General features: G+C 45.0%; 1 protein-coding gene across 1 annotated transcript in view; it reads left to right on the top strand.

Moving 5' to 3' along the window:
* Nucleotides 1–728: 728 nt before the first annotated feature.
* Nucleotides 729–12,891, top strand: part of TLR5 (toll like receptor 5) — a 90,165-nt gene continuing 78,002 nt past the window's right edge. The window contains exon 1 of the mRNA XM_073671891.1: nt 729–1,172. The gene's annotated coding sequence lies outside the window, so the exon portion shown is untranslated. The remainder of the gene's footprint in view (nt 1,173–12,891) is intronic.

The raw sequence follows: 12,891 nt of genomic DNA, 5'->3' as shown, positions 1-12,891 counted from the left end.
GACTCTGCTCCCCTCTTCTCCTTACTACTCACTGACTGACTGCCCTCACTGACTTGCCACCCTAAGATGGCTTCCCTTTATATACCTGCTATAATAGTGCTCCCCTACCCACACCTACTACTTGTTCCCCCTCTCTTTGGTTCCCCCCCACTCCATCCAGGGACAGGGCTCAGTAGAGACGCAATGCATCTTGCCCTTCCAGAAGGCATGGAGCAGTGTAGTGTTGAATGTGGGTGTTGGGGTCCCGGGCAGCACTCCCTCCTTACCTGAGAGAAGGAGACTCCACACTTCTGGGTGAGGTGCAGTACCTCTGTGGCGACTGAACCCTCAGGGGCGCCACAATAGCAGCAGACAGTTCTGCAGCGGAGAGGGGATCAAGTACTCATGAGCAGAGAAAACAGGCTACAGAGAAGGAGGAAATCAAATGGAGAGGAAAGTACAGTATTAGCTAGTGAAGGCAGTAGCTCACTGGATAAACACAATCCTCACATCACAGAGAGAAACGCTCCTACAAGAGAAAAATCTGAAACTTTGGATCAGGTTGCCCACTGCATATGTGGGAGGTCTGAAAATGAATGAAGGAATGATGATTGCAGAATTAAATTTATTGCAATTTTATTAACCACTAGATCATTGTTTGCATCTCAAATATGTCCATAGTTTTTAAAATAGGCCAGTCTTTAGTAGGTTAAAACTTTTTGAACAGTTAATCTTCGCGTCTTTGAGAAAGCGTCCAGCCCTTCTTTGTTTCTTGTTGTTTTTCCCTTTTCCTGCAGAAGAGTTAATATATGCAGTTTCAGGCTTAGCCCTTGTACAGCACGTAATTTCATCTAACCCCAGGGAGATGGTGCCGTACTACGCCATTCCTTCCCAGCCTACTTCCAGGAGAGTTCAATTTGGACTCGAAATGACAAACGAGTCCGACAATGAAGCCTTCTCACGTGTGTGTCATAAGTGTAGAGTTTACTAACATCCTGCAGGTCACTAGTGCTCAGAGCTCACGCTGAGAGGGAGGAGGAAGGAGGTGGGCTGAGGAAGAGACTGAAACTCGCTCATTCCAAGATGAAGCAAGACGTGAGCTGGTATGTGGAGCTACGAGTACTGATATGTCCACAGCGGGGTTTGTGCTGCTAGATCGGAGTCGGAATTGGGCCCTCAGTTCTTGGCATTAGGTGAGTAGAGTGTGGACCCAGTCCAAAACATTGCTGGGAGGTGGGCAGCAAACATTGCTGGGGAGGTGGGCAGCAAACATTGCTGGGGAGGTGGGCAGCAAACATTGCTGGGGAGGTGGGCAGCAAACATTGCTGGGGAGGTGGGCAGCAAACATTGCTGGGGAGATGGGCAGCAAACATTGCTGGGGAGGCGACTTGCAGCTGTAATCTCAGCAAAAGGTGGCGCTACAAAGTATTAACTCAAGGGGGCCGAATAATATTGCACGCCCCACTTTTCAGTTTTTAATTTTTTTAAAAAGTTTAAAATATTCAATAAATTTCGTTCGACTTCACGATTGTGTCCCACTTGTTGTTGATTCTTCCCCCAAAAATTAGAATTTTATATCTTTATGTTTGAAGCCAGAAATGTGGCAAAAGGTAGAAAAGTTCAAGGTGGCCAAATACTTTCACAAGGCACTGTATACCTTTTCACTTATGTAATTACTACGCATTTTTTTTCAAAAATATTTTTGGGGAATCTGTACAAAAACGTCTTCTTGTGTGTGACCAGCTTAAGATCGGGTCCAGATGGACATAAGAAAAATAGTCCAATTTTCAGAAAATGGACGGTTTTCATCCATAAAACAACCGTATTCGTTCGTCTGACACCTATTTTTATATATCAACAGTTATAAACATTTAGAATACTAAATACAGCTAACTATGTTATTAACTGCAATGTATCTGTAAAAAAGTGATGAAAAAAAAAGCAGTACAGATGATCTCTATGGGATTTGTTTTTTTAGCGCACACATTCATTATTATTATTTATTATGTATTGCTTATATAGCACTATAATATGCTGCAAAACTTTACAGACATTATCATCACTGTCCCCATTACGGCTCACAATCTATATTCTCTATCAGTATGTCTTTGGAGTGTGGGAGGAAACCGGAGAACCCGGAGGAAACCCACGCAAACACGGGTAGAACATATCAACTGCTTGCAGATGTTGTCCTTGGTGGGATTTAAACCCAGGACCCCAAACCAATAGTGCTAACCATTGAGCCACAGTACAGTGCTAACCACTGAGCCAGCGTGCTGCCCATATAGACATGAATGGGTGAATCTCATCCAAAATTTGAAGAGACTAGTGCATGCTGCAATTTTTTTCAGATACCAGGTTGATGTGAAAAAACTGTCATCTGAAAAGCAGTATTGAATAACATTGTCGGCACACATACGTGTAATGCGCTTGTCTGAACGAGCCCTTATATTTTAATTCGTTATTGATTAGCAAGTGATACTTCGAGGGCTATTTCTGGTTTCAGAAAATTAAAGTTTTTTTTTCATTTAATGAAAAGTTCCATACAATTTTTCAATATATTTACTGTATCACTAACTCATAGTTTTCAAGATATGTTCTGTAGTTCAATACATCTTCTTTGTTTGCCTCCCGGGGGTAAAAGAGGGTTCTGGTCATGAGAAGATCACACAGGTAACGAGATAATTGTAAGACCCCTATACATATTAGATAATAGTTGTATAGTTATTATTATTATTTATTATTATAGCGCCATTTATTCCATGGCACTTTACATGTGAAAAAGGGGTATACATACAAGAACAATTACAATAATCTTGAACACAATGTGACAGCGACTGGTACAGGAGGAGCGAGGACCCTGCCCGTGAGGGCTCACAATCTACAAGGGATGGGTGAGGATACAGTAGGTGAGGGTAGAGCTGGTCGTGCAGCGGTGGTTACTGCAGGTTGTAGGCTTGTCGGAAGAGGTGGGTCTTCAGGCTCTTTTTGAAGGTTTCCACGGTCGACGAGAGTCTGATGTGTTGGGGTAGAGAGTTCCAGAGAAGAGGGGAAGCACGGGAGAAATCTTGTATGCGATTGTGGGAGGAGGAGATTAGAGGGGAGTAGAGAAGAAGATCTTGTGAGGATCGGAGGTTGCATGCGGGTATGTAGCGGGAGACTAGGTCAGAGATATATGGAGGAGACAGGTTGTGAATGGCTTTGTATGTCGTGGTTAGGGTTTTGAACTGGAGTCTCTGGGCAATGGGGAGCCAGTGAAGAGATTGACAGAGAGGAGAGGCCGGGGAATAGCGGGGGGACAGGTGGATTAGTCGGGCAGCAGAGTTTAGGATCGATTGGAGGGGTGCAAGAGTGTTGGAAGGGAGGCCACAGAGCAGGAGGTTGCAGTAGTCAAGGCGGGAGATGATGAGGGCGTGCACTAGTGTTTTTGCAGATTCATGGTTGAGGAATGTGCGGATCCGGGAGATATTTTTGAGTTGGAGTCGGCAGGAAGTGGAAAGGGCTTGGATGTGTGGTTTGAGGGAGAGTTCAGAGTCCAGGGTTACCCCAAGGCAACGAGCTTGATGGACTGGGGAGAGTGGGCAGCCATTGACTATGATGGATAGGTCAGTTGGGGGGGTTGAATGAGACGGCGGAAGGATGATGAATTCTGTTTTGTCCATGTTAAGTTTTAGAAATCTAGCAGAGAAGAAGGATGAAATAGCAGACAGACATTGTGGGATTTTGGTTAGTAAGGAGGTGATATCAAGTCCAGAGAGGTAGATCTGTGTGTCGTCAGCATAGAGGTGATAATGAAAGCTATGTGACTCTATGAGCTGTCCCAGGCCTAAGGTGTAGATGGAGAAGAGCAGGGGTCCTAGAACTGAACCTTGGGGGACACCGACAGATAGGGGGCGAGATGAGGAGGTGGTATGTGAGTGGGAGACACTGAATATCCGGTCTGTAAGGTATGAGGAGATCCAGGATAGGGCCAAGTCTGTGATGCTGAGAGATGAGAGAGTCTCTAGTAAGAGGGAATGGTCCACTGTGTCGAAGGCAGATGACAGGTCTAGGAGGAGGAGGACAGAATAGTGTCGCTTAGATTTGGCGGTTAGTAGGTCGTTGGTAACTTTGGTCAGTGCAGTTTCAGTAGAATGGTGCAGTCGGAAACCAGATTGTAGGCGGTCGAAGAGGGAGCAGGAGGAGAGGTGGGAGGACAGCTCAGAATGGACATGTTGTTCCAGTAGTTTGGAGGCATAGGGGAGAAGTGATATGGGGCGATAGCTAGTCAGAGAGGATGGGTCAAGGGAGGGCTTTTTGAGGATGGGTCTGATTGAGGCATGTTTGAAGCATGAGGGGAAGACACCAGTTGTTAGTGACAGGTTGAAGAGGTGGGCTAGGGCTGGGATGAAGATAGTGGTAAGGTTTGGGATGAGGTGGGACAGGATTGGGTCAAGTTTGCAGGTGGTGAGGTGTGATTTGGAGAGTAAAGAGGAAAGTTGATCTTCAGAAATGGTGGAGAAGGTGGTTTTGGAGGAAGAGGGTTGAGTAGGTGTGAGGAGGGGCTGTGGGGACTTTAGGCAAAAGCTTTGTCTGATGGTGTCAATCTTCTGTTTGAAGAATGAGGCAAAGTCTTTGGCTGAAATAAGAGGAGAGGAAGGAGGCACTGGGGGACGGAGGAGAGAATTGAAGGTGTTGAATAGTTGTTTGGGGTTGTGAGACGGAGGAAATGAGAGATGAGAAGTATGTTTGTTTTGCTGCAGTGAGTGTGGACTTGAAGGTAGTGAGGGTCTGTTTGAATGCGATGAAGTGCTCATTGGAGTGGGACCTTTTCCATCTACGCTCAGCAACCCTGGAGGCCCGTCGCAGTTCTTTAGTTAGGCTGGTGTGCCAGGGTTGTCTGTTGATTGTGCGAGCTTTGGTATGTGTCAGGGGGCGACCGAATCGAGAGCTGCAGCTGTTGTGGTGTTGTATAAAGTGGCAGCAACATCTGCATCATGTAAGGAACTATTGTCTGTAAGAGGGAGAAAGGATTCAGAGAGTGAGTGTAGGTCAAGGTGTTTGAGATTTCTGCGAGGGTATGCAAGTTTGTGGAGTGGGGATTGTTGCCCCAGGGAGGAGAGAGAAGTGAATGTAAGTAGGCTGTGGTCAGAGAGAGGGAGAGGTGAGTTAGAGAGGTTAGATACGGAACAGAGGCGGGTGAAGATGAGGTCCAGCGTGTGGCCGTCTTTGTGGGTGGGTGTGGAAGACCACTGGGTAAGACCAAAGGAGGAAGTGAGGGATAGAAGCTTAGAGGCAGCTGAGAGGGAAGTGTCAATGGGGATGTTGAAGCCACCCATGAGGATAGTGGGGATGTCAACGGAGAGGAAATGAAGTAGCCAAGTGGTGAAGTGGTCAAAGAAAGTGGTGGTTGATCCTGGGGGGCGGTAGATGACAGCCAGTTGGAGGTTGGAGGAGGAGTAGATGTGCACACAGTGCACTTCAAAAGAGGGGAGAGTAATTGAGGGCGGCAGTGGGATATGGGTGAAGGATCAGTTTTCTGAGAGGAGGAAACCTATTCCTCCACCGTGCTTGCCGGTGGGGCGGGGGGTATGGGAGAGGTGGAATCCGCCATACGAAAGTGCAGCAGGAGAGGCCGTGTCAGAGGGGGTGAGCCAGGTTTCAGTGATGCCAAGGAAGGAAAGCTTGTTGGTGATGAAGAGGTCGTGAATGTAGGAAAGTTTGTTGCAGACGGAGCGAGCGTTCCATAGTGCTCCTGTTAGGGGGGTTGGGGAAGCGGGGGCTGGGCGGATGGGTATAAGGTTAGAAGGGTTACGAGAGTTTGGGATAGATCGTGGGTAGGGGGTGGAAGTGACTGTGGGGATGTGGTGAGGAGGGCCAGAATTTGGAGAGATGTCGTCGGCAGTAAGGAGGAGCAGAGAAAGCGTTAGTAGGTGGGAGCAGGAGAGGGCATGAGGTGGCTGTCTGTGTTTGGAGGCAAAGGATTGTATGTTGAGGAATAGCTCTGAGGAGGAGGTGAGATGGGTGGGGAGAATGGAGGGAGAGATGAAGAGTTCCTTACTAGGTGTATGGATTAGGGGTGGTTGGAAAAGGTGAAGGATTAAGGGGGTGAGAGTGAAAACAAAGACAAACATTGTTTACTGTGACTTAGTATCCAATTACCTTCAGTTCACTTCAGGTTCTATTCAGAATTAATTCATATTTCTCACACTTAAGCAATGGACACTTAAGGTGATGCACACAGACTAAAGTCTGACACAGACTCCTGGCTCTCAATATATTTGTAACTGAATGCATTCAGCTGTGAAACAGATGGGAGTGGTCTGTGCTCATCTTGATCAGCTGATTAAGGCTGAACCAGATGCAGGATACTCAAAGGTTCAGTAAACAAGGTCATAAATGAAAGTGGGGGGTGGGGGGTGTAACTTGGGTCACGTACCATTAGTATATAGTAGGAGCAGAGAGATATAGGGAAGGCTGCATGGAAATCAGGATGGCCAAGTTGGGTCACGTACCATTAGTATATAGTAGGAGCAGAGAGATATAGGGAAGGCTGCATGGAAATCAGGATGTCAAAGTTGGGTCACGTACCATTAGTATATAGTAGAAGAAGAGAGATATAGGGAAGGCTGCATAGAAATCAGGATGGCAAAGTTGGGTCACGTACCATTAGTATATAGTAGGAGCAGAGAGATATAGGGAAGGCTGCATGGAAATCAGGATGGCAAAGTTGGGTCACGTACCATTAGTATATAGTAGGAGCAGAGAGATATAGGGAAGGCTGCATGGAAATCAAGATGGCAAAGTTGGGTCACGTACCATTAGTATATAGTAGGAGCAGAGAGATATAGGGAAGGCTGCATGGAAATCAGGATGGCAAAGTTGGGTCACGTACCTGTAAGAGGAATGGATAAACAGAGATGCTGATTAGAGTGCGGTGATGGCCGGTAAGGTACAGTCTGCATGCATCATATTATTCAGAATTAATTCATATTTCTCACACTTAAGCAATGGACACTTAAGGTGATGGACACAGACTAAAGTCTGACACAGACTCCTGGCTCTCAATATATTTGTAACGGATCTCCCGATTCTTCACTAAAAGATGATTTTGGTGGAGAAAAGGGTCAAGTAGTTAAAATTCAAACACCCAATCTTCTTATTTCCCCCATCTGCCCATTGAGACTGGAGAGTATAAGGAATCTCAAGAGCTAACATTCTGGTGGTCGAGCTTTTGGGCCAGCTTAAGAGCTCTCTTGAAAACTGAGACAAGGTAATAGATCATTTACCTTTTGGTGAACGCTGTATCTCTCCATCAGGTCCACAAGGATCGATATGGTTAACAGATTTTTTTGACAAACTCCTAATATGATGGTTTGTCTCCAATTTGGGAAAAAAATAGTTAAACAAAGTTAAGCAACATTAACATAAAAAGTCCCCAAAATGAAGTAAAGTTATCAGAATTCCTTTTACAAAACTTTTTATTGCATAATAGCCATTCAAATCTATACATGTGTACAATTAGGTTGAAGCCTTCTTTTTGTGTATTATTTTTTGCATTTCTTTTTAAAATAAAATTAATAATAATAAACATTGAATTACATATATTTCAAAGTGGTAACTTTATATGGTACAAGAGTGGCGCAGCAAGCATGGGTTGCCAACGCCCAGGTTAAGGCAAGTATTTTGCGCCTCATAACCCGTGACCCTTTAGTTTTCCAGAAGTTACAAGTATAATCAAGGAAACTTTGTCATTTCGAGCACTGACAAACTTATCTCCATTGCTGTGTGCTCCAGACATAATCCAGTCCATGTAGGAGTTGCTCCAGCACCAATTTCATGAGGATGTCTGTCCTGTGACGCACAGTCAGCTGAAATATATTGCGGTGCAGAGACCTGCCAGCTCCCTGCATTGCATTACACACTACAGGCCAATTAGAGACCAGCAGCAGACATCGACTTGATGGGTGGCGCATGGCCATGATGTCGTGCGCTGCCCATGCCAGCACACCAAAGTCAACTACTGGTTTCTGCATTGACTATAGTGGAGGACGCCACATGTCATGGGAGTGGGTGAAGGAAAAAAATAATCATTTGTTTCTTTTTAAAATGTGATAGAGAAGAACGGAAATGGCCCAGGATGGGGGGGGACATTATACCAAGAAGGGGCCCAGGATGGGGGACATATCAGGAAGAGGCCAAGGATGGGAGACATTGTTATTGGATCGGGCCCAGGATGGGGTGCATTGCTGGAAGTGGCACCGCATGGGTTGCCAACGCCCGGGGTAAGGCAGGTATTTTGCACACCCTAACCCATGACCCATTTACTTTTGGTGGCTTTTATGTTAATTTTGCTTAACTTTATTTAACTTTTTTATTTTCGGAATGTCGGTTGCTGCCTATGCATAGTGCAGCGGGCTATGAATAACTCATCTCACCTGTTGCATAAGCAGCTCATGGCTGTACTAAGATTTCTGGCGTAAGGAACGCTGTGGCTCGTCATGAATTAGAGGAGCCATGGCGTCACGCTCCCACCGCATCCCCGTCAAGTCCCAGCTCCATCCAGCTCAGATAATTTTGGAATAGCTGGGAGAAACGGGTGTGAAAACACCAAAAGTTGTACAGTTTTGGCATAACTCCGAGTTGTGCCAAAATTTTGCAACTTTTCAAAGCAATTTACACCATAGTGTAGTTGCCAAGGTTGGGAAAATAAAAAGAAAATAATAACCTGTACTCACCTCTTGAACCATCACCACTACACGATATGGACTACTGTATTCCCTGCCGGACCTGTGGCATAAACAATGTCACAGGACGGCTGCAGTCAATCACCAAAAGCTGATTGGCTACAGCCTTTACTTTCAGTCCAAACAGGTTTCGGCTGGCTCAGAAGGAATGTAGAGGCTGCATCCGTTAAGAGTCATCGTCTAAGCCAGGAGACTGGGGGGGGCAGTAGCCTGAGTTGAGGAGTGGTCCTTCTCCAGGAGGTGAATATTAATATTGGGAAAGGTTCCTTTAAGCTGTTCTAACCAATTAAAGAAGTTTTCAGTGATTCTGCATTTTATGCATATGCCATTATAGGCTATAAGGAAAGGGGTTGTCCTACTGAGCTGACCAACTAATTTGGATAAAAGGGTTTTATAGAAATAGAAATTGATGGATTAACCTGACCCCCTGGTCTTTTTATTCTGCCAATCATCATGATAATGGCTTATTCTAGAAAAAACAAAAAACAAAACTAAAAGCATATTCCTTAAAAAAATAATAGAATAAATTTGGCTCCTACTCCGATAGACCCAGAACATCAATGGACAAGCCATTCATCTGAATGGCCACAATGTCTATGCTCGGCATGTCATGCTAGCCCAGTGGAGTCCTGGTCAGGTCCCTATAAGAATTCCCAGTATATCTGCTAGTACTTTGGTATGTAGAATATTCCACTAGTACTGATTGTTATTGCTTTATCGTAGTGACATGCCAGAAATTTTGATTGGTGGAGATCCAGGTGTTGAGCTTCCCCACTAATGACTAAAACTAAGGAGCAGAAGCACTTAACTGAGCACTGTGCTCTCAGATTAGATTGGCAATGTTCAACTCTCCTTGGAGACCTGATTAAGTGATGTACCAACTCTGCTTTCTTTGGATCTATACATCTTAGACCCAGCTCTCCAAGATGAGCTAAGCAAAGCCGGAGCGGTACCGTGTTCAAGGAAAAGATTTTACCACTTCATTATAGCGATTAGGGGAGGTTGTGACATGTCACTATTTGTCAACAGTTATCTACAATAATAAGCAACCTTTAACGTACTACAACATTTCAGACCTCCCGGACCTTTATCGTCAGTCATTGGTGTCTGAATGATAGAAAATCAGATTTGGTAATGAACATCCAAATTTGTGTAAAGTCGTTAAAGAATATGACCAAACTCAACAAACAGGGCAAAAAAAAAAATAAGATACATATTATTCCCATAGTTCAATTACATGGAGATATAAAGGTGAGACACAAAATATGGTGAGATACAAACATATACTGTACAATACATAGTGATATTATTTTCACAATAGTGTATAAGAATCTGCAACATTAGGAATTGGCTCACGTCCATAAAATCTAATAGGGTAAAATTGAGAGCCTACATGGATATATGAGCCAGCTCATAAAGTTATGTATCCATCAGCACCACTGTGCGCTTGGCGGAAATATTATCTCTATATATCGTTATGTTTATATCTCACTAAATTCGTATCTAACCATTGTTCGTAAATATCATTTAACCACCGGAATAATATGTGTCGTACCTGTTTTTTTATTTTGTCTTGTTAAGATTGGTCTCTTATGACTTAATAGTACTTTTGATGCTCAGATTTAGATAATTTAAAGCCATTGGAAGACCGAAAAGTCCAGTATATCAACTATGTTACTTTCTATGTACCAATGTTCCTACAAATTAATTAATAACTGCACCCATCCTTTTACATTAAACCTTTAGAAAATAATGGGTTTAGTACCCTTAACCACCAAAAGATAATACTGTTTTTAGCACTCATGCCAGTTTAATAAGTCTAGAAACTATTTTGACTCTCATGCTCTATAACTCGCCATCTATTTTCTTTAAGTTGGCGGTTCCTCTTTGTATAGTATATTTTGTCAGTACTATATGTGCTGGAACATCCTTTCCCTCAGTTTTCAGTTCGCCTCTCTGTTATGCCTGAATGCAGTTTGACAGACAGGAGGTCAGGAGCAGAGAGACAAAGATTTGCCTCCACTTCCTGTATCGAGTCACAGAACCACCCCCACTTCCTGTAGAGCATCAGAGACCCACCCACTTCCTGTAGAAAGATGTAAACACGCCCACACTTCCTGCTGCCAGAGATAGATTACACTTGACTACAGGCAGTGGATATCAAGTTAGACAAAAAAGGAAACCCAAGAGCCCGATTCATCAAGACTGGAATTGTTCACATCGGTCTTCATTGATAGATGTGCTGGAGTCAGACGCGTACACCTCTTCATGAGTCAGGACCGTTGAACGAGTGGTGTGTGCCTCGCCACAAATCCTACTCCAGAGCCTGATGGAGTAAGAATTGTGGTGCAGTGGAGGTTGCAATGTTCTAGTCCCTCCCCAGCTTCACCCACTTTGACAGAGCTGGGTGAAAATGGTATAAGAACACCAAAATTCGCAATATTTTAGAGCAGCCTCGAGTTGCACCAATATGATGTGACTTCAAAGCTTCTTACGCTGGCATAAAAGCTTTGTTGAATCGGACCCCAAGAGTCTGGGACAACCACTTTAATCAGAGCATCCATTGGGCCACCTGGGCCACCAGGATAGAGTGTGACTGCAGTCTCTATAGCTAATCAGGTGTGAAGTACACAGTTTTAATGACATTAACTCAGTCATTTCCCAATGATTGAATTCCAAAATAATTAATAACATGAACTGCATGTGTCATCACCATACACTATGAGAAAGGCTATTAAAGCAATGTGCAAAAGTAGAAACTCTTCCATGGAACACTGAACAGGAATTTGCATCCTGGGGGACAGGATACATTGTAAATTTTCTTTATTTAGACCTTTGGCAATCCTGTCTTCTAAAACCATTCCCACATTATTTATTATTATATTTAACGGCCTTTGGCTCGATCTTGAGCCACGGCGACTTGATGGATGGACGCTCTGTAGGAAGATCGATCTTGTGTAACGTGGCACAGGGCTGTAGTCGTGGGCGAGTTACTTGTCTTTCACGACCTGGAACGTTACATAAAGGTGGGGGTCAGGCTGGGTGTGTGGACTTTGTCTATGGGGGTGCTATGCCCTTGCAGGTCGCATGATGCCGGTGACTTTGGCTGGCCAGGACCAGATGTTGAGAAGTTCAATGAGAGAGACCACCAGACAACAATAAACAGTTTTTTCCTGAACTTGGTGGGAATTATGTACAATAAATAGCAGGTGCATAACTTCACGAACGATTCCTTTGCAACATGGAGCATCTTCACAAACGGTCTCTCTACCTCTTCCAGGTTTACTTGCTTCTATCCCAAAGTTCCTCTGCCTTCACCACAACCTAGGACAGTACTACAGTCTAGTAAGGGAGAGTCATGTCCTCAACCTGCGGTTCCAAATACTTTTTCCCCCTGGTGGAGTTAGTTGACCACTATGGCCGCTACTTAGCTTCTCTGCTTGCTGGAACTACCACCCGAGCAATCTCTTCATCTCACGGTCCCTGTAACATCCTGCCGTTATCTCTCAAAGTTATAAATTGGGGGCCGTACCGCTAGTTGTCTCGTCCCAGGACCCATCTCCAGTACATCACTCTGTCCGTCTTTCCTCGTCTCTACTGTGGGTCTCGCTATCCACTCCCTCAGTCTCCTCCATCAGGACCACCCATGTCAAGCGGCTCTGCTGACTAGTCAGATCTTAGGTCTGCTTCTACTGCCGGCTGTGCCCTATCTGATGTATTGATAGAAAACTGTCTCTGTCCCTTCACTTTATCCCCTCTCACTCAGGGTTAGGGCCCTGTCACACTAAGCGATGCAGCAGCGATCCCGACAACGATACGACCTGTCAGGGATCGTTGCTGCATCGCTAATACATCGCTGGTGAGCTGTCAAACAGGCAGGCTCACCAGCGATCAGGGGAGCAGCGATATCGTGGAAAGAATCGTTCCACGATGTCCTGCTCCCGTTACCAGCCTGCTGCAAGCAGGAGCAGGCTGGTAACTATGGTAAACATCAGGTTACTAAGTGCGCGTGTGCCCCTAGTAACCCGCTGTTTACCATGGATACCACTCTGCTACGGTGCGCGGGAGCCTCCGCGCACCGTAGCAGAGTGGTATCCATGGTAAACAGCGGGTTACTAAGTGCGCGCGTGCCCCTAGTAACCCGATGTTTACCATAGTTACCAGCCAGATCGTTGGTCCCGCTGGT

Source organism: Phyllobates terribilis, unplaced genomic scaffold (assembly GCF_046119375.1).
Source record: "Phyllobates terribilis strain yellow unplaced genomic scaffold, ASM4611937v1 Scaffold_3__8_contigs__length_932513732, whole genome shotgun sequence".
NCBI lineage: Eukaryota > Metazoa > Chordata > Amphibia > Anura > Dendrobatidae > Phyllobates > Phyllobates terribilis.
This window is presented reverse-complemented; position numbering and strand designations above follow the sequence as displayed.